The sequence below is a fragment of the Canis lupus genome, chromosome 4 (assembly GCF_003254725.2).
Source record: "Canis lupus dingo isolate Sandy chromosome 4, ASM325472v2, whole genome shotgun sequence".
Taxonomy (NCBI): domain Eukaryota; kingdom Metazoa; phylum Chordata; class Mammalia; order Carnivora; family Canidae; genus Canis; species Canis lupus.
In genome coordinates this window covers 76,577,330-76,599,731 of record NC_064246.1, presented here as the reverse complement: position 1 = coordinate 76,599,731, position 22,402 = coordinate 76,577,330, and the positions used below count along the sequence as shown (strand labels likewise).

At 38.1% G+C, this 22,402-nt stretch overlaps 1 long non-coding RNA gene across 2 annotated transcripts; it reads left to right on the top strand.

The window, feature by feature from the left end:
- Window positions 1-4,064: 4,064 nt before the first annotated feature.
- Window positions 4,065-22,081, top strand: LOC112652740 (uncharacterized). Of its 2 annotated transcripts, none has more exons than XR_003131660.3 (3): window positions 4,065-4,400; window positions 4,790-4,890; window positions 21,418-22,081. It is a non-coding gene; the product is annotated as an uncharacterized LOC112652740 (long non-coding RNA). The 2 variants fall into 2 exon arrangements; XR_007410425.1 differs by lacking the exon at window positions 21,418-22,081 and adding an exon at window positions 13,580-13,785.
- Window positions 22,082-22,402: the final 321 nt, after the last annotated feature.

The window sequence follows — 22,402 nt, the reverse complement described above, 5'->3', positions numbered from 1 at the left end:
GGACCTTATCATCTTTGTGTACTTGACTAGTGGCAGCCAGAAAAATAATAAAATAAAATAAAACAAAAATTAATGGATAAAATCTCAATTTCTTAAGTGCTAGAGTTTACAATGCACAACGGAAATTTAGCCTTTCTTTTTCTTTTTTTTTTTTTTTTTTTTAACTAAACAAGACCCTTTGCTTCTGCCCGCTAGGGTAGGTTAATTCATGCCAGGGAAAAACAACTCACCTGATTCCTTCTTTTCCTTTACAGGTAGTAAAGGAGGTGAAATGCAGTAAGAGTCACAGCAGATGATCTACCACCAACCACAGGATATGGGCAACTTTTCCATATTCATGTGGAAGTTTGGCAACCCAGAATGTTCCCCTTAATAAAATGGAAGAGGTTTGGGGATGGGAGGTGGAGGAGGTATTTCTAGGGCCAGGAGAAAAGAGAGATTGGGTGAGAAGCAAACATCTTGGAGACTAGAGACTACAAAGAAGGATTTTACAGAATATAAGAATTGTGTCTCAATCACAAGTTGTTTGTGTTACTACGCCTCCTACATCTGTTCAAATCATCAATATAAGACACAACACATGTGACCTTGTTAAGAGGGGAGAAGGGTTGAGGAATCAAGAAAAGGGAACCTTGTCATAGTCAGAACACCAAGGCAGCACCCTAGGAATGGTGAAATGACTTATAAAATTGACAGCTACAGTTGAAGGCAGAGACGACTAGAGAAACATAAGCCATCCCTCAGAATCCCCAGACACCTCAGAAAAATATTACAATTTAGTGATATATGGGTTGGGGTTAATCAAGCCAATTTCAATCTATATATGAGGAAGGAAGGAAAGAAGGAAGGAAGGAGGGAGGGAGGGAGGGAAGGAAGGAAGGAAGGAAGGAAGGAAGGAAGGAAGGAAGGAAGGAAGGAAGGAAGGAAGGGAAAGAGGGTCAAGGGTACCTTTCTGTAATTAGGATTATGGATTTCTCTCTAGGATCTTTATATGCTGTTAGTCCCCTTATAAAGTATGACCTCTGTGGCACAACAAGCTCAATAATCCCTCATACGGCATCAACATAAGAGTTTCAATGGCCTGACCTTTTTTAGTTGGTTCCATTTAATAAGAATTATTTAGGTAAACATTATAATTTTTTATTTTTTCCATATACTATTATTCACACATGTTTATTTCTTTCCACATATTTACTGACTTCATAAACACAATTCTGTTCATTCTGCTTGGTTTTCTCACTTTTAAGTAAACACTGCATTGGGCTTTAGAGGATGTTAAATACAAAGTCATTCACTTCATTCAGCCTGTTTTTACAACAATAGTGTTGAAATGACAAAAAATAAAATTCACAAATCCTATTGCAAGATGATTTTAATGTTCTAAGCCTAGATAGGGTAATTGTGTATATATATATATGAAATGTGCTATATTTTTCATTTGTTTTCTATTAGCTTTTGGAGTTAAGGGGGATCAATAACTTGACATCATTTAGTATGCACGGTATGTAGTTTTTGTTTTCCTATAGCAGAGAAGCTGGCAAACTGCAGCCCTTTGAACCAAAAAATAATCATTTTATGGGAATATGGCCAACTCATTTATTCATTTGCTCTATAGCCAGAGTTGAATAGTTGCAGTAGAGATGATATGGCCCATACTGGCTGAAATATTGCTCTCTGGCCCTTCACAAAAGAAATTTCCCCACACCTACTACAATCCTTTTAAGTTAACTAAATAGGGAGGCCACTAGACTGAGATGATTCTAATGCCACGAGGGCTTATGCAAGCAAACCAAAATCCAAGCCTATAAATACTTCAAGTTTACAAAATCAAAACGCTAAGGACAATCAGTCACAAACAGCCAACTAGGCTTTAAGCTATAGCCAATCAATAATTTCCTTTCTTTGCTTCCATACTTTTACCCTGGCTCCTGCTGGTCACGTGCACCTTACCATTTCTGGTTTGACACTGCCCCATTCAAATGGATACTCAAAGTCAAAAAAAATCCTAATATGCCTCAGTTTATCTTTTAACACATTATTACTAGTAGTTATTGTCATGGTCTGTGTAAATGCTCAAGATCACTTAATAAAATATCCTAATTATATAAAGGTTTATTAAGGTTAGAGCAAACCAGAATTTTGCCCTCTGCCCCTCCAGATTCATTCTCTAACCCTTCCCCAGCTCTGAGCCCCAGGAGATGACCGCTATGGATGCAACAGTAACAGGCTCCTTCGCTTCCTGTTGGATCTGGGAGTCATCAGTGAGGGGTCAAAGGGTGGAAGGTGGGATGTGCTTTAACATATTACCTCCCCCAGATGCCTTCCTGCCTGGCAGCTGTTGAATTGGCTATACCCACTCTGTGCTGCTGTCTGCAACCATCTCAAACTACAGCCATTCTTTTCTGGGTTCTGTAAACACCCCCTCCTCTGGCCCCCTCAGACCTAGCATAAGATCCACCAGTTCTTACTTACACAGGGGATTTTCCTCCTTCCTTGTTGATGTTGCCACCCTCAAATGTACATCTGAGCTTCGTTAAAGTCTCATCGGGTTACCTGATTAGAGTGAGCCTTTTCCTGCAAGGACCCCAACTGACTCATAATGTAACCCTCCAAAGGCTGTGCCCAAGTACAAAGAGAATTTGATGTTGATAAACCGCTTAGCACAGTATCTGGCACTCAGGAAGTCCTCAGGAAATGGCAGCTGTTATTGTTTTTAGTTTTAAGCATCTATCATACTTACATATCAAGAAACAAGTGTGTCAAAAATTAAGGAAGGAATGCACAGGAATGCAAGTATTACTTTAATAAGTTTATGGTCAATTCTACCAACATTATTTTATCAGAGTTCTTTTATTTCAAATTAGTACACTGTGTGACCTTAGATCAATGACACTCAATGTGGGCCAATTTTGCCTCCCCTGCCCTGGCAATGCTGAGAGACACTTTTGATTGTATCCACTCAAGGGGAGGGAAAGTGTGCTACAGGCATCTAGTGCGTAGAGTCAAGGAAGCTCCTAACATAGTACAGCACACAGGACAGTCCCCCACAACAGAATTTTCCAGTCTACAGTGTCAATAATGCCAAGGTTGAGAAACCCTGAATTAGATGTTTTTGGACTAACTTTTTGGGGGGGCTCAGAAGAGTGAGGAGTGTAGCCAACTTTATATTTCCTCAGCTCTCCAGTTTAGAGGAGAACTTCATGCCACGTGGAGGGTGAAGAGTATTTTTCCTAACATTTCAAATGTAACAAAAAAAGATTTTTTATAACTAGGCAAGTCCTTAAGACAATTGTTTTTAAATTTTAAGTAAATAAACGTTGTTTAAGATTTTCACCACCCATTCTATATGAAAGTGAGCAAACAGTACTAATCCATTTTAATAATGTAAAAATGGAAGAGAGTAAGAAAGTACGCTGTTTGTCATCACAAAAATTCATCACAAGTGGCCTCATTGATTCACTTTATCTTCTTCCCCATCTCGCACACCACTCCCAGTGGCCTCTTCCCCTAAATCCTGTACCACACTTCTGCATTTCTGCTGCGCTACATCACTTCCCACTTGGCCACACAATTTCGCACACTACCGATGAATGGATCCTTTGGCAGTACCTCAAAAGAGCAACGTTTTTGGTTTGAGGACTTGTTTGTTTTTGGTTAGGGTTTTTGTTTTTTGGGGTTTTGTTTTTGTGTTTGTTTTGCAAAGCAGGTGGATATTCCTCTTCCTACTTCTGTATTACATCTATTAGTGTTGGTACCAAAACAGTGTCTGAGGGAATCCCTAGTCATTCAATTCTTTCAGGTTTTAATCAAAATCATCCTTCCTCACAGGCCCACCCAGGTTCCTCACACATGCACCTCACAGGACTCACAACCCACAGGAAGGAGTCCACGGGGGTCTAGACTGGAAAACACATCAGCTGCAAACAAGACTCCATGCTGAATTCAAACTCCCTGCTTCCTTCTGAAGATTAAGTCTTTGTTATTGAGTTAAGCTTGACTGCTTCCCTTCTTCTGACCTCAGAAGGCATTCTCTCCCAGGAAACTTCCTCTGTACCTCATGCAGTGAGTGGGCAGGACTCTGCAGGGTTGCAGACGTGCCCAGACATGTCTGCATCCAAGGTGATCAGCTCATGCAAGACCCTCGCTCTAGGAGCATTTGTAGTACTTTCACCTGACATGTAATCAAAACCATTAGCTTCAACCTCTCCTGACTAGGAGAAATTAGTTAATAGACCACGTCTTTGCTTACTGAATTCTTTATTAACTCCAATTCTTTTCAAATAATCAATATCCAAATATTCCGTAAAAGTTAATAGTAGACGAGGAATCTCCCAAGTGAACATATTCAAGGGAAACTACGGGCTATACTCAGAGAAGGAACTATTCAGATGATTTTGCAGGTAAGTGCCTTTGTGGAAGCTGATACTTACTATGCAACTTTAGGGAAAAATATAATAAAACCCTATTAGGAGATACCTTCCTATATCACTAATCCAATTATACTGCAGGACAAAATTGTATTTCTGTGTTAAAATGAAATATACTTTATTTCTTCTCCTATGATATAGAAAGTATATCGAGTTATTTTCCTTGGTAAAAGTGACTTAATGGTGATGAATCACACTTGACTACCTTAAAATTAATTCCTGATATATTGCATTATTTTTAAATATGTGAAATAAGAGCAAAAACCTATTTTTTGTATTGAAAAACTTCTATTTTCTATTACTGTGTTAATGTGCAGAGCAAGAATGGTTCGTGTATTATAATTACATCTTTTTCTGTCTAGATTCAGCAGAGGATATGCTAAATTTTAGAAGCTCAAACAGAAAGACCTTTGAATAGGTTTAGAACTGCAAAGATGAAATGCGGAAGTGGATATACAAAAAGGTAATACTCAGGGTCATTCTTGGGCTTTGTCTCCTGGGAGTCACTTCCAATGGCACCAGAAAGATTTGTATAAAGCAGTACATTGCCCACAACAGCAGGGGGACTGTCTGTGATCGTGGAATCTTGGAGATAGTGTGCTGCCAAGGTTCAAAGAACGCAGAAAGAGGACTGTACAATGGCCTATGTTCTAAGATAGAACGCTCTGCTATATATAGATGCAGATGGAAGAGAGAAGTGGCATTTTAGCAATTTTATGAAAATGGAAAGTATTTAGAGAAACTGAGCCCGTGTTCGCAGGGTCAGCTAATGTGACTCCAAAAACCATTCTGCTCAGTTAAACATGCATGAAGAAGTTATATTTTGTGTAAATGTACTTCACAGCATGATTAGAGTTCTTTCAAGGAGATACCTTATTGAATAGGTTTTTCAACTTCACATGTTCACATTCTTGAAAGACTAATGGATCCTTCATTAAAGAGATCACAGCTTTTCAGGTGTCATGCTTGAAGACACACAATGAATTGGTCATTAAGAAAATTCAGCCACGCAGAAAGGACAGGAGAACAACTGGCCGACTCCTCTAATGACTCAAACAATGTTGGCAGAGCTGCTGTCATGTACAGGCGGGTTTATAGTTGCAGAACAAGTATTAATTTTTCAGACATAAAGACTAGGTGAAAGAATCCACCACCTCAAGAGGAAGTGTCCACCTTCTAAGAAAACAGTTTGTATACTGGTGCTTTTCATCAAAACAGGTCTACTCACAGTGAACGTTACTACTGTTTCAATTTATTTATTTTGGCTGTAAAATGTTCTGTACCTGAGACGTAAGTCAAAGTAAACACTCCTAGGTAACTAATTACTTTCTCATTAGATCACACACATTCAAGAGACCACACCTTTAAGATTATAAAATTTTGAAATAACATACATTTTGCACTGCCTTCATTGCCTCAGGTGGATTTCCTTACTTTAGGCTGAGTCAGTTTTCATTTTCTGACTAGTAATGAAAAACACCTGATTTGTCCATTGTGTCCAGTTAATCAAGCCTTACCTTGAAACCCTAAGGAATGAGTAGATTTGTGTTCCTTCATCTGAGTTTATCTAAATATTTGAACTCAACAGTTTCCTGTGTCTGGCTCAAGGATAGACAAGAATTAGGGAGGAAGCCCAGCCTCTGGCAGCAATTTCACAAACCCTCTCTTCCCCTTTGCCACTGTCATAGGGAAAAAGATTCTGGGAGAAGCCATTCTTTCAAGGATAAGCTGACAATTTGCTAAGCTTATGTAAAAGCACTCTGGGTAACTTCTCGATTAATTTTGAGATTTTTTTTTTCACCTTGTGGTGCTTCAAGGCCAAACGAGCCTTCAAGGAGGTCACAGGAATGTAAGATCATAAGAAATGCCATAATAGGTCAAATTAATGAGCCAGTTAGTCTGATGTGCTCTCTCTGAGAGTGGCAACAAGGTACATTTTGTGCATGTTGTCAATTTCAAAATATTTGAGGCCATAATCAGGAGCGTTTCTTAGATCAGGTATCTCTTTCAAAGGTCCATGGTTCCCTTTATTAATGTGTAATGCATCTTCACCCATAAATTCATTTAAACTCATCTGACAATATTTTAACCGTGTGCTTTTTGTGTAACGAGCTCTATAAATCTATTGCCTTTAATTTGGCCTAAACTACCTGCTTCACATACATTTCCAAGGGTTTCCAGACTGAAGGAGGCTGGGAGTTGGTAGACCAGTAACTGTGCTCCTGGACACTCTAATTGAAGTCTTTACATTGAGTTGATTAAATATTTAAATCCTCCCAAACAGGTGGTTCCTGATGGTCCATCTACAACTCCTAGCATTTCATGCCAGCTTTTTATTACCCAGGGTCAATAAGCTCCTTCTTATAGTCTACTTAAGTCTTTTCTGTTAGTTAGGCTATTTCTTTCTTTTTATTAGAAAGAGCAAATGATCAGGATTCATAAATAAATAAATAAATAAATAAATAAATAAATAAATAAATAAATAAATAAATAAGCAAGCCTTGTTTCTCAGGGCATAATAACAGGAGCCTGACCACCAAAGAAGCAGGGTGTGTAACCAGCATGGGTCCATGAACATCTGGGCCTGGAGAGATGTACTTTTAATTGACAACAAAATATTAGTGATCCAAAAACTCATTGAAAAAGCAAGAATAAGGAACAAGAATTCGTATTGTATTTTTTTATCCACAAGAGTAAAACAACTTTGGTACAAGATCTGTAGCATGTTCCCCTTAAAAGAAAACACACACACACACACACACACACACACACACAAACAACTTTTTTTTTTCAGCTTAAAATGAAGCAAATGCTTGATATAAAAAAGGAAGGGAGTCAGCCATCCATGTCATGAGTTGCACAAAAGTCCACATTATGGTCTCTCAGCCCTGGCTAAAATGCCATGTAGTTGCCTCAATCCTGTAAATTTTGGTTGGTCTCAGAGAGAATGGCTCAATCTCAGAGCCAGTAGAGACCTGAAAGATTTTTTTTCTTGCTTTATAAACTGGAGCACCGAGAGGTTAAATGGTTTTCTTGCAGCCACACAGATGTTGATGGCAAAGCTAGGTATTAGATCCAAGTGTGGCCAAGATGTTGCCATGGATAGCAGGGCTGCCCTTGCTCCAGGGGATCTGTTCTTTCTCAGGACCACTCAAAGTCACCACTGGGATAACGTCTTCTTCCAAGAAGACTTTGTTTTTTTCTAAACTCACACAACACATGCAGTTATTTAGTGAGTAATTAAAACGAAAAAGGCAAACCAAATACACCCAAATCCTACCTTCATTTCTCAACCCACCGAGTAATCCAATAAATTATTTACTTTGGGATTACTTGGGTTAAACAGCATTCCCTGCATACTGTATGAGATGGCTTTGATTTCAAGCTTGTTTTAAATAAATAGTTCTATCAAAATAGAATGGCCTTAACTTTCAGCCCTGGGAATAAACAAATAGTCTCAATCAATGACGCTGAGACAACCATTTAACATTTTTCAACAGGCTAAGAAAAGAAATATTTTCATGCCTACAACATTAAGTCAGAAATAGCCTTTGGCACATCTTTAGCTTGGTCTTTTCAAAGGTTGTGGGAAAATATGGGGGAAAAAATATAAGCAAAATTAGCAAGCTACCATGACAACAGCAAGTACTCAGAAGCAGAGTTGAAACTCTGGAAATCTCAGAGGGAAGCAGAGGAGGGTCCCTAGGACAGTTCATCAGGGAAGAGGCATCAAGCATAAAGAGAATTATTGCTAAATGGACAGATACTGGAACAGATATTTATTGTAATGGATTTCCTGTGGAGTAAAATTTTATCAAAAGGGCACTGTTACTGAGGAGAGACCATTTGCTTAAAATTATAAGTGTTTTTTGCTGTATTGAACTCAATGTGGAAATGCATGTCCTACATTTTTATTTCCGTGGGCTGTCATTTGTGTTAATGGACACAAGAAGCTGCATGTTTAGGAGTAAAGAAAAAATACATGGAGAAGTTTTTTTCATTCTGTTCGTCAGAGTAGCTGAGTCAGGACTCAGGAGTAGACACAGGTCTCCCAGCCTCTTTCTATCACAGCATGATTTTTTTTTTCCTAGTTATATTGTAAGCCTTAAATACTTACATTCTTTCATTCACTCAAAAATATTGACATGCAATTACTGCATACTGGTTTTCCATAGCTTTAGGAATATAGAGCTGAACAGGAAAGACAGCATATATTACACCCTAGTTGAAAAGAGCAAGAAAAAAGAAATAAGCAAGTAAACTAATATATAAACAAAAAAATGTCTAGACAGGAGGACCAACAAATACAAAGGCCTCGAGTTAGGAAAGAGTTTGGCATGTGTCAAGAACAAGAGGAGGCAAGTCTATCTAGGTCACAGTCACCAAGGGGAGTGTACTTTGCATCAGTGTTTGAGGTAAGGTTCAGACCCCTATAAGAGTACGCTGGGAATATTTCATTCTTGTCCTCAACCATCTATTTTTCATACATCTGTCAGAATAATCTAAAAATATAATCCTTCACCTGGACTGTTGCAGTAGAGGTAGATTCTCTATTCACAATGAATACTGAAAATAAAACTGGTAAGGCATGATGGTGGCGGCTTAGATGTGGGAAAAGAAAAGGGGACAGTAACAACTCCTAAGTTTCTGGTCCAAGACAATGAGTAAATGGTGGTGCCGTTTACTAAGATGGGCAAGACAGAGAGAAGAGATTTGAGGGAAAACTGCCTGATGGACAAATTTGGAGCATCCATTAGACATCCAGATAATAACAATATACAGTCCATAGTTCAAGGGAAAGGTCAGGTTTGATAATATAAACTTGTATGTCATCAGCCTATGAATGATACAAAGCAATGGCCCTAAAGCAGTCATCTGATGTGCAGAGAAGAGATAGAACCCGTAGCCGAGCCATGGGCTACATCAACATAGAAGTGGAGAGTGGAGGAGTCAATAAGGAGCCTGAAAAAAAGATGTCGCAAGGAGAAAAAGGAAATAAGGTTAATGTCTGTCACAGAAACCAAGTCTATTTCCAAAAAGATAGGGTAATCGGCTAGGTCTAACACTGCTAAGAGGTTCAGTAAGAAAGAATAAAGGGAAAAGTGTATGTTGGATTTAGCAAGAGGTAAGTCATTGGTGATATTTCCCTGGAGTGACAGAAATGACCACAGTTTTTTGAAGGAACCGCATTATGAATGAGAGGTGTGGAAGGAAAGGCAGCGCGTCTAGGTAAATGTTTCTTCAATAAGGAAGCAGAGTTTTGTTCTATAGAAAATAAAAAAAAAAAATGGGCACCGACTGGAAGGAAACAGAGAAGTGATAAAATCTGAAACCATTGAATTCATCCAAAAAAGACTCAGAGGAGGTAAACAGGATCAAAATTATTTTTTTACCTATTTATAGATTTTACCTAAAATCTACTCAGGGATTACTTGCTTCTCCTTTCCCTGGATGAAAATTCAGGCAATCCCATGACTTTTCTAATTATTCTTAGTAATTCCCAACTCCTACCTTTAATCACTAAACTTGATGTCAGCTTGATAGTTAAAATGTCCTATACCATATAAGAGTCAAAGCCTCCAATTTCATTCAAAGGAAAGACATTTATAAATTACAGTTTTGTGGAAATTTTGTAGATAGAGATCTAAGCTTAAATCCAGTCATGTCCATAGAAATAACAACCTGTAAATTCCTTGGGTGATATAAGAAATATTAGGGAATTAAGTGAGTTTATTCTCTCTTACTTACCTCCCCCTCTCATGGCTGGCTGTTCTTTCTCATCCTTTCTGGGGTTGGAGGGTGGAAGAAGGAGACAGAAAGGAAGGCGGATGAGGAGCATAGGAAAGAGCCCACATGCCAGTGCTATTATCAGCTGGCTTTGTGCTCTTTGGCTCAATGGAAGTTTAAAGTTGTCTCCTCTGTGGAACTTTTTCATGGGTTCCTGGGTGACCTCACAATACTTGTGGCCTCTCACCTGTATTTCCCTAGATCAGAGGAACACATACTCCATTTCTAGCAGTTCCTTCATCTCACCTCACACCATCTCCAGCTTCTTATCTGGTGAAACCTTTTCAATCCTCTAAAGATGATTCTATTAGGTCAAATCTGCAGCGATTCCAGAGCAGCCTCTTCTCACTTATGACCCCAACAAACCCACAAGAGACTCTCCTGAATTCTTTGCCCAAATAGACCCTGGGATTATACTTGGAGTTTGGGCAGCATTGGGGTGCCTGAGTGGCTCAGTCGGTTAAGCGTCTGGCTCTTGATTTGGGCTCAGGTCATGTTCCCAGGGTCGTGATCTCAGAGTCCTGAGATTGAGCCCCACGTTGGGCTTCCTGCTCAGCCGGGAATCTGCCTGAGTTTCTCTCTCCCTCTGCTCCTGCTCCTCCCCCTGACCCTGCAATCTCTCTCTTTCAAATAATTAAATCTTTAAAAAAAAAAAAAAAAAAAAGAATTTAGGCAGCATCAAAGTTTTTTCACTTTGGTTTTCTAAACCATTCCATCTCTGCCTGTTAAGTTTTTTTTTTTTTTTTTTTTTTTCAGTTTGGGGTCACACTCTAGGTTCATTAAGAAATCATCATATTCTCCAAGCCAACTCTCTGAATATCTTTTCACACATCTTAGATGAGGGACAGTAGAAGGAGGAGAAAGATTCATCTCACATGGGCTGCTCTTCAAAGAAATCTTCTCCAAATCCCTGCTTTTATATCTGACTTTTTTTACTCACATTTTGAGTGTAGTATTCAAGGGTCACATAACCACTTCCCTAAAACTCCTCTAGATTCTGCGTATGATTTAGCACCTGCTTCGGAATGCAGCATCTATTTCATTATGGTCCTCAACTGAAATTGCAACTTTAAATCTCATCGCAAATTTTTTTTAACGCAGAATAATCTAAAGCAAGCCCATAAGTTGATATGAATGATCAAGAACAAAATGACCCAAAACAATCCAAGAAGGAAAGAGAGTAACTACAGAAGGGAAATTCCTGAAGTAGGGAAGTGGGAATGGAATCAAGAGAGCTGGGGGAGGGATGTGATTATGTGTATAGCAGTATTCAATGTTTCTAATGAAAATTTTGTAAAATCTAAAAATATAATTTGATCTCATCTTTATAACTGAAGCAAATATTGATCTGGTTTAAATTAGTTATCAGCAATACTGCACTGTCTTTATATCAACAACACTAGAATACCAAAGGCTTCCAGATATGTTAGATATTATAAGCATTTGAGGTTTTAAAACAATTTACAGGATGCCTGGGTGGCTCAGCGATTGAGTGTCGGGCCTTTGACTCAGGGCGTGAGCCCAGGGTCCCAGAATCGAGTCCCACATCAGGCTCCCTGCATGGAGCCTGCTTCTCCCTCTGCCTGTGTCTCTGCCCCTCTCTCCCTCTCTGCCTCTCATGAATAAATAAATAAAATCTAAAGAATAAAAAATAAATAAAACAATTTTACAATGCCTCCTTTTATTGATAGTTAAAAGCTTCACAAAGTCTGCCAAGTTGTAGCAGAAAACAAAATTATACAGACCTAGAATCTCTTATCTGAAATCCCAAAATCTAAAACGCTCTGAAAAAATGGAGTCATCCATAAATTTTGGTGAAAAAGATCTGACCTGAACTGAAGATAGGTTATTCATAGTCTCTTTATCTTACTGTGGATGTTAAACTTTGCTGGGAAAATATTAATCTGTTGGATCGTGAGGTTTTGCCCCAGATCTTGCTATAAGTATTACATAGTATGCATATGAACAATATTACCTTTCCAAAATTGAGGGGCAGGTGGGAACTTGAATTCTTAAGCATTTCTGGCCCTAAGAGTTTTAAATGGCAGATTATAAACCTTTAGTATAAACAGACTGTAATATCTTCGTGAATTTCAGACTACTTAAGCATTTAACGAAGTCCAAATTTATGGAATTCAGTATAAAGCAGAAATCCTGCCTTGGAGAAAGAGTACAAAGACCTTTTTGTAACCTTGTCTTACGTATATCACCAATAGCATGCAAAGACTCCAAGGAGCAAATTAAAGCAAGATATAGTGCACTGTCTCCAAAGAAAGCTGGGCTTTTCTGCTAGCCTCCTTATTTCATCTGGCTTACAACATTAAGCATGTTAATAATCAGAGCACTCTTTGACCACGCCAGCCTTCAGATCCCTGGAGTTCAAGAAAAATTGCACAGTAAATCTACTGTGGTAATTTGGAATATGTATTACAAATACAAAGGGAATCTACATTTAATCCATCTGTAAAAATCATATCTTAAAATCATCAGGAAAGGAGGATAAGGTTTATGGTGCATAATTCTATCCTCAAAGAACTTTAGCTGACCAGCAAAATACCTTTTGATACCACATTATCTGTTTTAATCTTTAAAAAGTTCTACCCTTGACCAAAATGGTTTTTAAGAGCAATGGTGCTGAAACATGTTGTGCTGTCAACCATTGTATTTGGAGTCGAAACCCGCATCACTCACTGAGTTATCACCTAAGGGAAAGAACACATTCGACTGCCTGAGAGTCATGACCACACAAATGTCTCATATCTCAGGTGTTAAAACTGACTCAATTAAGGAGAGTCAACAAAGACGTGCATAAAGATTAGATAATACTTTTCAACCCAAGATGTGGAAACAAAAAACTTTTAAACCTTTTAAGGACAAAAAAAAAAACCTATTATAGGAGCTAAAGAATGTATGTGTTACAACACAGCACTGATTTATTCATTCCTTTGGAAGCCTGACTGCGGTAGAAACAGGATGTAAAAAAAAATAATAATAATGTTCAATAATGAAAATGGTAATTTTGCTGAGAAACTGATTTTTTAAACTCTAAACCTTATTAGAACTCATGTTCAGACACCAAATGTACAGTGGTCAGCCTGCCTTCTAAAATATAAGTACAAAAAAAAATAAAATAAAATAAAATAAAATAAAAGTACAGAGAATAAAACATAAGCCTAATACAAAGCTATGACACCAGTGCCAATTACATCCCCCCTCCCAAAGCAAGGTCATTGAGAGTGCTCCCCAGGAGAATGTTCCCTTGATGCCTGTATCTCTAGTGTGTCCAAAAATATTATTTTCTATTAAGGTGATTAATATTCATTTAGGTTTTGTTTATCAACTTTCTTTTCTGCATGAATTACTAGCAATTATCATTATGGAGAAGGAGGAGAAAAGGCAAGAGAAGGAGGAGAAGAGATGAAGATAGAGGAAGTAAATGGCCCATAAAACTCTCCTACTTACATACCCTAATCAACTGATGTAAACACTAATGACTGCTTTATCCTGAGATGCTGGAGTTGGGGCGGGGAGGGTGTCTCTGTCATCTCATATTCTGTTTTCCTTGGTTGTGTTGTTGTTTAGTCTACACTTTATTTGATTATAGACTCTACACCTTCCTGAGAATAAGCATTTCATCCTGCTTTTTGAATTTCTGGTATTCAGAATCAATAAAAATAAATACCCAAACAGGCTAAGGAAGTAATTTCCTAAATATCCTTACCAAATATGATTAAAAATAAACACAAACTAAGCATTCATCCAATGAGAGGATGTGTGCCTGGCACTAAGTTTCAGACTTTCAAACTCTTAATTCATTACCACGAAAACAGAAACATGAAATGACCGAACATACTAGAGTAACATGAAGACCCGCAGAAGCTATTGTTGGAGATTTACTTTTTTCTGGGAGATAAAATTTGCTTTTCCAGCTTCCCTTCCAATGACTTGACAAAATAATGACAGGATTTAAGAACATAAAGCTTGCAACTCAATTGTAGTAATTTCTGTTTTCCTAGACCTCATGTGAGATGAAACTACTCTACATATTAAGAAGGCTAGTGCCTCTGAGGTCAGAGCTATAGGTACAGTTTTATTTCACAAATTTTTAAGGGGGAAATGCTGGTTTCAGTGAAGCTCACTAATTTTGATTTCCAGTATACTGGCCTTATCTCATAATTTAAACTATTTTTAAAATTTTAAAGACAGAATCCACCAAAATAATGAAAACATCTATTCAGTGGTGACACCCCTTTCTGGTTAACATCACTGAAAAGAAACCTGGCACTGTCAGGAGGTACTATACAGCCATAAATGTTTTTTTCAGTTCCCAGGTGGGAATGGTAAGCAATCTTTTACATACCCTTTCTCCTTTTTCTGACTATAATGCTTTTAGATTCCATTTGGGAGTGTGTCTAATTCATTTTTCCAGCTTAGCAAGACTGGCCCCTAGTCATTTCCTATTTCCTCTCTTGCTGTGAGCAGAGATACATCTCTGTAGAAGCTTGTAGGTCCCAGTGATTATCTCCTTGGACCAAACATGTGCAGGTCCTGCTTTGTGCAACTAGGAGGAAGTCTGCTCCTGTCAGGAACAAGCCTTAATAAAGTGGTGATAAACCAACAGGGGAGCTAACTCACTAACAAAAGAGAACACCTCTGAAGCTTCAAAGTTGCTGAAAAACAAATGCAGCACGTAGGAGACAGTCTTATTAAAAACTTTTTAAGACTTTTAAATGACATTTTATAAAACAGAAGCCTAGCCTAGTGCCCTTTGTCTATTGTATAAAAATCTTTATTGTTGAAATTAAAAGAAATTAGAGAATAAAGGTCTGTTCTTTATTAAGAAAATAATTAGAGTACATCCATTTCTTGACCTCATTAGTCATTATACTTCCATTAAGGGCATTATTTTCCAATTGGCATATTGGTCAATTTAATGCTAAGCTTCTCTGTTCAAGAAAGCATATGCCCATGTTTTGGGTTTCTTTTTTTTTTTTAATTCATACTAAATTAAAATTATTTTATTTTGCCTGATATTTCTCTAAACCAGTTTTGAAAATAGCCTTTTGATGTGTACTCAGGACAATAAAACCTACCTACCACACAGGGTCATTCTAATTCCTTCCCCAAAACCACTCTTACTTGTAGCCATGACATTGTTTTAGTTTCTGTTTTTTTTTTTTTTCTTTTTCCTTTTCTAAATTTTTGAAGTCTGTCAGAAAACTGACACCAATAGAAAAATACAAGTACATCAAGTGATCATTAAACACACTTAACATATGATTGTTGACTTGCCATTAGGATTTTTTTATGGTACTCAGTTCAGAAGTGAAAGAGTATATGTGTCTTCAAAAGAAGTCAAGAGAGCACCTAAGAGAGGGGGGCTCTATCTCATTTCTTTTTTTTTTTTTATCTCATTTCTTATAACAAGGTTAAGGATCTTACTGTATCATTCCATCACAGATAATAAAAGCAGTAGATGCTGATGTCAAAAAAAATCACCATTTGATTATTTTAAACTTCACGCATATAAGTAAAGGAAACGATTAACTTGATGTGCGCAGATACCTCACTGTTTTTCATGCAGTACTTCATGTACTGCCCTCACACAGTTAGGCATTATTTATACTTCCCAAAGAAATACACAGATGGGGCAAAGTAGCTTGCATCACCTAAAGCTTATTTCTCTTAGTGTCTTCCCATCAATGCCCCCAATTAAAAATATCAACCCACAAAAACATAAAAGTCATTTGTCTGCTTTGCAAACACAGATTCAGGAAATGGCCCCAAACTCCTCTTTCCAATTGCATTTCCAGTGAATGTTATCAACAATGATGATGAGTTAAGGCTATTCACAGATGAATTAGGGCTATTCACAATTCTCTGTCCACTCTGTGGGAGAGCTGTCCTTCGTGCCCACCTGGCTGTTTATTGTGTCATATGACTTCCTTTGGACAATGAGAGGTAAGTACAAAGGACAAGTGTCACTTCTCTGGAGGAGTTTTAAGGCTGCATTCTCTTTTCCCTGGGAAGCTGATGGTCAGATGGAGCCTTCATTAGTTTGACTCCTGAGTGACCACATTGAGCAGTGCCTCCCTCTGTCAATCCAAAATAAACATATAGCCTAGGGGAGAAATAAACTCCCGTGGTATTAGTCCACTGAGATTTTAGATTTTTTTACTGCGACTTAACTTAGAGTACCCTAACACATCATCTCACAGAGAAACATGAGCATCCTAAAGGAGGCAGCAAAGTCAGCCATCACCACTGCATGCTTATTCAAAATAACATAAATCAACTACCCCTACAAATCTCTAAAAGGCCACTTATTCTTTCATTTTAAAATCTAAGCTGTGTATATTTTAAAAGATGCACTTTTCCATTAAAAATGGCTATTTATTATTATAGTGAGGTTTTCAGCAGTCATGAGGATTTGACATAGTAGTTAATAGTAAAAACATTTACATAGCACCCTAAAACAGTTTAAATAAATTCACATTTTACGTTAAGATCATTATGATTGAGGGAGGTCTGAATAGAATTTTCTTAGTTTTATTGTACATGGTTTACAGAGAATAACATGACAATTCCTGTGTCAATACTGATTGCAATGCACTTTGAAAATGGCAAAGTGAAAATATTAGGCTTAAATGTTTAAAAGAAAACTAAATACTACATCGAAGAGGGAAAATGGTTTTATTTTAGACGCTTGAATGCATGATCTGTAAGAAAAAAAATAACTGCATATTAGACTACTTGTCAGAATTCTAGAAATATCTCAGAGAAATCATTTGGAAGTTAAAGAACATTAGCTCAAGGTCCCAGTGTACACTCACAAGAGATGACAGCACTGCAAATCCTCGCTGAATGGTGTGGCTTCATCAGGCCTCTTGGGAAAGTGAAATCATAAAGTCACCAAATGCTATCGCCTATGAACCACTAGATATGACAGTGTCATGAAGTAACTGAGCACTCTATGAAGCTGGACAAATGACACTTCTTAGATGGTTTGGGGTGTGTAATTAATGGAGAAGTGTGTTAGCTTGAGGAAATACTAGAACGCAGAGAAATCAATATTATTTAAAAATTGGGTAGAGGAAAGGCTCATACATTCTTTTGGCAAATAGTAGTTCTACATAAGAGTGAGTGTGTGTGTGTGTGTGTGTAAGAGAGAGAGAGAGAGAAAGATAGAAAGAGAGAGCAGATGCAAGCACACACGTTCTACCTAACAACTGACCATTACTGGACAAGTATTTATTGAGGGCTTATTGTATTAAAGTTTCTAGATTTGGTGGCATGGACAACACAACGATGGTTGAAAAGCACCCTGTGGTCTCCAAAACTTTACAGCCTAGGCCATGCCAAGTATTTTATGTCTTAGACGCATAATGCATATCTGCTACAGCACTTTGCAACCCAGCCCATGCTCTGATAACTGTAGATTTAATAAATACTTAGTTGAATGAATAAAAAAAATGGCTGAGGGTGAAGTCTGTCAATGTTTTTATGCATAAATTTCAATTTCTGAAAACTTGCTACTCTTCACTTGGTAGATTCAGAAAGCCCCCTGCAATATGGGGCCTCTCTAACTCACAGCATGATGGATTTGTTAGTAATATTGTGACAATTTTATAATAATCATGATACAGCAATTTAAAGTGTTAACCGGGTTGCCTGACTGGTTCAGTCGATGGAGTGTGCGACTCTTGATCTCAGGAGTTCAAGCTCCACATTAGGTGTAGAGATTACTTAGAATAAAATCTTTAAAGAAATAAAAAATAAAGTATTGACCAATGCCTTATATAATAAAAAAGTGAACAGCTGAGTTACAAATGGCCAAGAGGGAAAAGAGAACTAAGGGAATCGTAATTCTAAGCAAAAACCTTGAAATAAAATACCTTAAAAGGTTTTGAATCAGCTCATTTTACTATTAATTTGAAACACTGACAAAAAATATTGGATAGTTTAGTCTTTAACTCACACTCTCCTTCCATACCTATAGAAATATAACAAAGAAGGCATGTGTATATACACATATATGTATATTATTTATTTTTTATCCCACTCATTCCTAACCTCAGCCTTATGAAAGATAAAGCACATTACCAGGATGTTTTAGGTTTCAAATAATTAAATTTTTTTTTATTTATTTATGATAGTCACAGAGAGAGAGAGAGAGAGGCAGAGACACAGGCAGAGGGAGAAGCAGGCTCCATGCACTGGGAGCCCGATGTGGGATTCGATCCCGGGTCTCCAGGATCGCGCCCTGGGCCAAAGGCAGGCGCCAAACCGCTGCGCCACCCAGGGATCCCGGTTTCAAATAATTAATACACAAAACCTACTCAAACTGGCATAAAGTTAATTAGCTCACGTATCAAGAAAGCTTCATTGGCTAATTCTGTTTTTCAGCAATGTCCTCCAAAACCTAGATTTTGTTGAAATTTTCTTTGGGTTATACTTAGTATATCAACTTTGTCTTCACAGTTTTAGAGGCCATCCCTGTTATCTGCTGTTCCAGGAAGGTACAAAAACTTCCAACAGAAAAGGAGAAGAGGTGTCTGTGTCCTTTTGTCAGCAGGAAAATCTCTCTGAGAAGCTTTGCAGCTCACTGCTCCTTTCCCGTCCCTCAGAGCTCATTAGCTACACTGGGTCACATGCCCACCCCCCATACCTTTCACTGGTAAAGTGACTGGTTCAGATGGTTATGAATTAGTAGGGGTCTAGGGCCTCCTCCCTGAGCACATGGCCACAGAAGAAACAGCGAACACAACTCCTTCAAAATTAGAAATCAGCCAACTGAGTATGGAGGGCAAGAAACTAAGTGTTTGCTATAGAATATTCTTTTTAATGCACAGCTAATCCTATTATTCACATATTCCTTATTTGTACATTTCCCTACTCACTAAAATTTATTTGTAACCCCTAAATCAATGCTTACGTACTTTTGTGGTCATTCATGTGTGGAGTAGTGGAGTAGTGAAAATTTTGAGTCACCTGACAGGAGCCCGTTCCTAGCTGAAGTCAAACAAGGTGATGTTTCAGCTCTATAAACAAGTATCCTTCTCAAGTCTATTTAGTGCCCTGTTTTCTGCATATTGTGCTATGTTGGTTATTTCACTATTTTAAATGGCCTCCAGGAATAGTGCTGAATTGCTGTCTAGTGTCCAGTGCTAGAAGGCTGTGATGTGCCATACAGAGAAAAATACATGTGTTAGGTAAGCTTCATTTAGGCATGTTAGAATGCTGCTGGCCAGGAGTTCAATGTTAATCAATCAATAATATGTATTAAGCAAGCCGTCTTTAAGTAGAAATAAACATAAAACAAGGTTATATATTGATCCATTGATGGAAATATATGACCAGAGGCTCACAGGAACCTAACCCTGTACTCTCCCTGTGAGTGATTGTTCAGTATTCACTAATGCAGTGTTCACAACAACTTGCCAGAACAGAACTACTGCAAATAATGGGGACTAACTGTGTAATGAAACTGAGATATAACTAGGTCAGGTCACGTAGTCATAACTAGCAGGCCGGACCTCAAATCCAAACCCTGTAACATTGCAAGGACTTTGGACTTTATCCTGAGAACAGTGGCAAAAAAATTGAAAGGTTATAAGTAGGGAAAGCCATGAAGAGATGTGCAATTCTAGAGCATTATACTAGATACGATCTGGAGAACAAACTAGAAAGAAAGAAGATTGAATTTGAGGAGAGACCCGGTCAGAGGGCTATTGCAGTAATCCAGGCAAGAAGTGATGATGAGAGAGGAATAGAATAGGAAGCTACGGACAAAGATATAAACTGTCTCCCTCTGAGATAACAGAAAACAGAACCACACACGACATAAAGACTGGTCACCAAGAGAGGATGTAAGAGGGATACAGTGAAAAAGGAACAGTGAAGTTTAAGAGGGAAAAAAGTGCATACTAGAAATAAAAAGAGAAGGATCCAACTTCAAAATCCTGGGTACCAGCTTAAGCCTGGCCCAATTTCAGATTCTCATCTGAAAATCTTAGCAAAACCCCAGTTCACAGCCTCTATTAATATTAGAGCATTAAATTTTAATAAGTGGAAAATGGAATTCATAAGGCCTCTCAGTTGCATCCAATAGGGAGTTGACCAGTCGTTTGTGATTTTACACATCTCTTGATAGAAACAGCGTTACAAATACCCAGCTGAGCATTGGGATACATCATGTAAACGTGTGACTCTCCCTGGAGGACTTTCTGTCCCCAAAGTAATGATTGAATTACAATTGAGTTATAAATATGATAGTCCCATCTGTGATCAACATCAAAATTTTCCTGATGTAGTATCTAAAGTAAAATTTATCCGAAACCTCCAGAAGTATTCAAAACTATCACACATTTGAATGCAGGTAAGTAAAATAAGAATTATGCTTCTTAATATTTACTATCATGTCATATTGCAGATGGAACATTTTGGAATTTGAAGTCTTATCAAGTCTCCATAGAATTATATGAGAGAAGAGAAGGGAGAGAGAGAAATCTCCATGCTTGAAAACGGTGAAATTTAGAATATTAGAGCATGTTAAGTCCTTTTCTCTATTACGTATTGATGTCTAGTGCATTGGCATCCCTAGTTCTTATGACATGTAAATAACCTGAAGTATCTCATAATAATAATATTATATTGTGCTGTACAATATCCAAACAATTAATGCTAATATATGGCCAAAGGTAAACCTTTCCATGCTGTGCATTTGAACCGTGGGCTTGAGGTATTACATAAATGATAAGCACACACTTGGATGACCCACTGTACTATAATCCTCTAAATAAAAGACCTTCAAAGCTCTTAGTCTTTCAACAAGTTCATTAAAACCTTTCAGATACACTCACTTAAAAAGATGATCAATGAAATTAGAGATTTGGGGATTATTTTAGAATATTTTCCAAGTGCTAGAACTGAAGAGATATACAGTAAGTGTATATTCATTTCTGTTCCTCCTACTGTTGACCATCCTACAAATGATTTGTGCGGAGTGTCTCATAACTAGAATATATTTTTCATATCATATTTGTCAAGGTAAATGCTAGCTGCTGTAATAGATAAACCTCAACTTTTCTGTGGCCTAACACAACAAAAGTTTATTTTTTGCAGGACAATTAGTGAGGGTGGTCTTGGTTGGGGAGTTTTCCACATGGCCACTCAGTGCCCATACTTCTTCTGTCTCCCTTAGGATGCTGCCCTCTTCTAGATCCCAGGAGTTCTCTTCATTCACCCGGTGGATACTGAAAGAGACTATGGCCATGACCCATCTGTTTCTCAATCACACGGGTCTGGAAGTCACTTCTCTTATGCTTCACTATTGAGAACTAGTCACAGAGGCCCACCTCTGAGGGCAAAGGAACTGGGAAATGCAGCTGCATCATTCCACACTGGACAGTTTCCACAGACCATTCAACCAAGTGTCTCTGTCTCACGTGTCATTTGCATTTCTTCTCAATGTTTTTTCCTTTAAAGACCTTGGTTACAGGGGGAGTCAAATCATCACACACAATTCCACATGCAATGAATCTTTTTTGTTATAGAACAGAAATATTGGGGCACCTGGGTGGCTCAGTCAGTTAAGTGTCTGACACTGGCTCAGGTCATGATCCCAGTCCTGGGATGGAGCCCCATGTTGGGCTTCCTTCTCAGTGGGGAGCCTACTTCTCCCTCTCTGGCTGCCCCGCCCCTGCTGTGCTTGCTTACTCTCCCCATCTCTCTCTCTCTCTTAAATAAATAAAATCGTAAAGAAAAAAAAAAAAAAAGAACAAAAATATCTGTTATGCCCCTTCCATAATACTAAAGTAGACTTCAATTGCATCAAGATGTTTATATCAGGGGATCCCTGGGTGGTGCAGCGGTTTGGCGCCTGCCTTTGGCCCAGGGCGCGATCCTGGAGACCCGGGATCGAATCCCACGTCGGGCTCCCGGTGCATGGAGCCTGCTTCTCCCTCTGCCTGTGTCTCTGCCCCTCTCTCTCTCTCTCTCTCTGTGTGACTATCATAAATAAATAAAAAATTTTAAAAAAAAAAGATGTTTATATCAAATAGTGCTAATAATAAGAATACTTTAAAATCGGGATGAGAAAAAATTTCAGCATTTATTAAAAAGTATTCATCCTTTATCACTCCATTCTTTACTCCCCTTGAAAGTTTTAGGTTTATGATGAAACCTGT